Source organism: Cebus imitator, unplaced genomic scaffold (assembly GCF_001604975.1).
Source record: "Cebus imitator isolate Cc_AM_T3 unplaced genomic scaffold, Cebus_imitator-1.0 Scaffold34, whole genome shotgun sequence".
Taxonomy (NCBI): domain Eukaryota; kingdom Metazoa; phylum Chordata; class Mammalia; order Primates; family Cebidae; genus Cebus; species Cebus imitator.
This window is the reverse complement of record NW_016107349.1, coordinates 7,638,596-7,643,692: the sequence shown is the minus strand read 5'-3', so window position 1 is coordinate 7,643,692 and position 5,097 is coordinate 7,638,596. Positions and strand designations below refer to the sequence as shown.

At 36.5% G+C, this 5,097-nt stretch overlaps 1 long non-coding RNA gene across 1 annotated transcript in view; it reads left to right on the top strand.

Annotated features, from left to right (window-relative positions):
- The window catches only part of LOC119470553, a 100,863-nt gene that overhangs the window by 79,537 nt on the left and 16,229 nt on the right, over positions 1-5,097 (top strand). Inside the window, exon 2 of the long non-coding RNA XR_005199466.1 lies at positions 1,402-1,513. This is a non-coding gene — a long non-coding RNA (uncharacterized LOC119470553). The remainder of the gene's footprint in view (positions 1-1,401; positions 1,514-5,097) is intronic.

Here is a 5,097-nt window from a genome sequence, read left to right as displayed (position 1 = left end):
ATGTTAATAACAGTAGCAGTGGTAATATTAGTAGTGATAGCAGAAGATGATGTTAATAACAGTAGCAGTGGTAATAGTAGTAGTGATAGCAGAAGATGATGTTAATAATAATAGTAGTAGTAGTAATTTCAGTGGTAGCAATAATAATGAATCAACATTTTCGTGAATTGAAGAAGAACATATGTTTTCATATTGAATGTTCTCAGCACTGAATAGGGTACATGAAAAAATGTCTATTAATACTTTAAAAGCTTCAAGAATAATGAGAAAAACGTGAAATCATCTATAAAGACTTAACACATTACTTATAAAGGAACTCAATTTTGATTGACATAAGACACAATTTTGATTGATATAAGGTCAATAAAATAGAATAACACTTTTTAAATTCAATGGGAAAATTATTTTGAATCTAGAATTCTTACAACACTAAACACTTCATTCTATTCTCCTCTTGCTTGCATGGTTTCTTATGAGAAGCCTGCTATTAATTTTTGTCCTTGTTTGTCTATAGCTACCATGTTTTTGTATTTGGTTTCTTTCAAGATTTTCCCTTTGTCTTTGGTTTTCTGCAGTTTGAATATGATACGTCTATCTATACATTTTTGGGGTATTTATCTTGATTTATGTCTTCTCAGTTTCCCAGAAATGTGGTTTGATATCTGTTATTAATTTTAGAAAGTGATCAGCAATTATTTCTTCAAATATATCTTTTGCTTTTTTTTTCTTTTCTTCTGCTATTCAAGTTACATGTATATTATACTTTTTGAAAATTTCCTACACTTCTTGGATGTTCTGTTCTTTCTTCTTTTTTTCTCTCTGCATTTTAATTTGGGAACTTTCTATTGACCTTTTATTAAGCTTACTGGTTCTTTTCTTGACTGTGTACAGTCTACTGATAAGTACGTAAAGGATATTATCCACTTATGATGTGTAGTGAGTTAAACAGTGTTCCTCCAATAATATATGTCCAAGTTTTAACCCACCAGTAACCGTTTGGAAATACAGTTGCTCCTCCATATTTATGTTTCTGCACTGGTGGATTCAACCAACTGTGGATCAAAAATATGTGGAATAAAACAATTTCACAAAGCTCCTGAAAACAAAACTTGAATTTTCTACACACTGAGTAATACATTGAATCCACATGAATGAAGTGATAGGTAGGCATTGTATTAGGTATCATAAATAATCTAGAGATAGTTTAAAATATGCTGGAGGATATGCATGGTTATATACAAATATTATGACATTTTATGGAAGAGACTTGAGCATCTATGGATTTTAGTATCCATGGGAGTCCTGGCACCAATTCCCTGTGGATAACCAGGAATAACTGTGGCAGATGTCTTTGCAGATGTAATTAAATCTTGAGATAAATGCAGTGATTTGTACTTTTAGAAGCAGAAGAGAAAACACAGAGCGACATAGAGGAGACCACCATATGAAGACGGAGGTAAAAACTGGAGAGACACATCTAAAGCTATGGAGTATTGGCAACTACCAGATGGAGGTAGGTAAGAAAGAGATTCTCAGAACCTCCAGAAAAACAAAAATCTGAAAATAACTTGATTTCAGACTTCTGGCCTCTGCATTGTGAAAGAATAAATTCTGTTCTTTAATGCCACAAAATTTTTGATAATTTATTATGGTAGCCCTAGCAAATATTTTGATTTCTAGTATTTAAAAAATTCTTCCTTACCATTTCTATCTCTTCGCTTACATTACTCATTTCTTCTTGCAAGTTGTCTATTTTTTCCCATTAGAGCTCTTAATATATTAATTGCAGTGATTTAAAAATACGTGTTTGATAATTCCAACACCGATGTCATGTCTGAATCTGGTTCTAATGTTTACTTTGTCTCTTCCAACTGTGTTTCCTCTTGCCTTCTGGACTTGTAATTTTTTGTTGAAAGCTCCGCATGTTGGCTATAGGAAATAAGGTACATAGGCCTTTCATGGGAAATTTTATGCTAATTTGGCAATGAGCTGGATTGTGTTTAATGTTTGCTGTAGCTGCAGGTGCCAGACTTTGAAGGCCTTTCGTGACCTTGTTTTGTCTCCTCTCCTGGCTTTGGGCTTACCTAAGTACTCCTCAGGAGCAGTCTGCATCTTGCTGCTCTTTCACCTGTAATCCATTCTTTGTACAGAAGCCCTTTTGGTCTGTTGGCAAAATGTGGGGAGGGGAAGCATTCGGTAATCTTAGGATTACATCTCTTTCTTTAGTAGAACTGTGTCTCAGGGCTGTGACCTTCACAGGTGTTTCTTAGTTTTACTAACCTCCCTGACTTAGGTGAGATAAAATAGCTAGAGGGGACTGGAGTGGAAAAAATGCCCTTCCTCCAAGTGGAATAACACTGGTAAAATCCTCTGGCCTTTGTTATGAAGAAAGCTGACAATGGTTTCTTTTCCCTTCTCCCCACCAGAATAACTAGAGGATCTTTCTGGGCGTTTCACCATGAAAACTGGTCGAACTCCAGGATATAAAACTTAGGAACATGGCCCTTAGGAGGCTCCCATTCTCCTGCTAGGATATTCAGCATTGAACGACATGTCAAAATTACCATTTAAGTGTTCCTACCTGTTTATGTCGCCAGTGACTTGTCTTCCAAGCAAACAGGTCTCTGCTGGGACTTGGATTTATTCATCTTTCCAGGTTTCAAGGTGATAATTTGCCCTGAGATCTCAGTTCTCTGGTGGGTCCGAGACAAGTCATTGATGTCAGTTTTTTCAGCCTTTTCATATTGTAAAGATGAGAGTGACAATTTCCAAGTTCTTTACACGTTAAAGCTGAAACTAGAGGTCATTCTACCTCAAAGTCTTTTTTATTCTCATGACAAATCATGTTTCTAGTGAGGGCAAAGTAGAAACCTTTTCTTGGACATGGAATGACTCAGATATTTTACCTCCAAGAGTTATGGTCTAAAAATAATATATATACTCTAGAAAAATTAAAAAAGAATTTCAGACTTTCATTTCTCAGAAGATGGAATGACATGCCTTTTTCTTTTTTTCTTCACTAAGTACAACAAAAAACCTTGGACATTATGTATCAAACAAACTTAAGAAGATTCTGGAAGCTGGAGAAAAGTAGACCAGCTAAGGGGCTCAAGAATTTTTTTTACTTGGAAGTGAAGAAGCTGGAAACCCAGTAACATATACAGAACAGACAAAATAGGCCCTGACCAAAGCCTGCTCTGTCTAGTCAAAGGACTGGAAAGGCAACCAAATGTGATGGGAAACTTTTAGACAATAACTGCTCTACCTGAACCAAATGGCACAGGAATAAACACTGAGGCCCCACCTCTACCCATGCCAGCAAAGAGCCTCATGGGGGGCGGGGTGGGGAGCCAGATTTTCACCTTTGTTGAGCTGTAATGAGGTAATCCAATACTCCACCAGGATGGTGTCAGAGAAGAGCAAGTAGGGAGCAGAACTTTCACCACCATTCTATGGTAATGAGACTTCATTTGTTCCCCCCACCCTACCCATGTGTCAAGGAAGCCATGTGGTGAAACAGCAATAAGGCACCCCTGTTCTTCCTGAACAGGACAATATCCCTGGAAACCTAGTGGGGAGATTGAGTTTCCACTCAGCCCGGCAGTAATGAGGAACACCCTTTCTTGGGTGTCACTTGAAGCCACGTAGGAAATTTGGACTTTACCCCCACTTAGCAGTAATAAAATTTGGTGCTCCCCAGTCCCATGCCAGAGTGATGGTGGAAGAAGCCAACTAAAATGGAATGTTTAAATAAGAACCAGAGTCTTAAAATATTATAACCAAAATATCCAGGTTTTAAGTGAAAAACATCTATACCAAGAACCAAGACATTCTCAAACTGAATGAAAAAGGACCATCAATAGATGCCAACAAAATGACAAAGATATTGGACTTACCTAAGATTTGAAAGGGGCCACTATAAAAGTGCTTCAGTGAGCATTAGCAAACATGCTTAAAGCAAATGAAAACATAAAACGTCTCAGCAAAGAAATAGAACGTCTAAAGAAGAGTCAAATGAATATTTTAGAAGTAAAATATATAATAAGCAAAATAAAAAGTTCAGTGGGCAGACTCAGTGGCAGAATAGAAGGGACAGGAAAAAGTGAATGAGAATATCTCTATCTCCTTTATAAAGTGGGTCATTTCTATTGTTAAGATAGGATGATAGAAATGACCTTGTCTGAAAAACAGAGAAAACAGACTAAAAATAAAAATAAATAAAACTTTAGAGACCTGTGAGACTCTAACAAAAGATCTAATTTTTGTGTTAATGGATATCTAAAAGGAGAAAAAAGATAGCAGGGCATGGCTGAAAAAGTATTCAGAGAAATATGGTCGAAATTTTTCCAAATTTGGCAGAGGATATAAATCTACAGCTTCATACAGCTTAGCAAATTCAAATAGAATAAACATAGTGAGATTCACATAAGGAAGAATTAGCATCGCTACTGCAGAATCTCTTCTAGGAAATACAAGAAGAGTTCACACTTCTCAATTTATTTTATGAAGTTATTTTTCAATGATACTAAAATCAGACAAAAAATACAAAAAAAGAAAACTGAAGACCAGTATTTATAATAAATATATACGCAGAAATTCTTAACAAATTATTAGCTAATAAATTCAGCAATACATATAAAAATGACCACACAGGATATATTCCAGGGATGCAAGGATGACTCAACATTTAAAAGTCAATCAACATCATCAATCATTATTAGCAAGCTAATGAAGAAAAAAAATCATGATCATATCAATTGATACAGAAAAAGCACTTGATACAATTCAACACATCTTCATGATAAAACTTTCAGAAAAGGCCGGGCACAGTGGCTTACGCCTGTAATCCAAGCACTTTAGGAGGCCAAGGCAGGCGGATCATGAGGTCAGAAAATTGAGACATCCTGGCCAACCCGGTGAAACCCCATCTCTACTAAAAGTCGAAAAATTAGCTGGGTATGGTGGTGTGCACCTGTAATCCCGGCTACCTGGGAGGCTGAGGCAGGAGAATAACATGAACCCAGGAGTTGGAGGTTGCAGTGAGCTGATTGCGCCACTGCACTCCAGTTTGGCAACAGAGTATGACTCCCTCTCAAA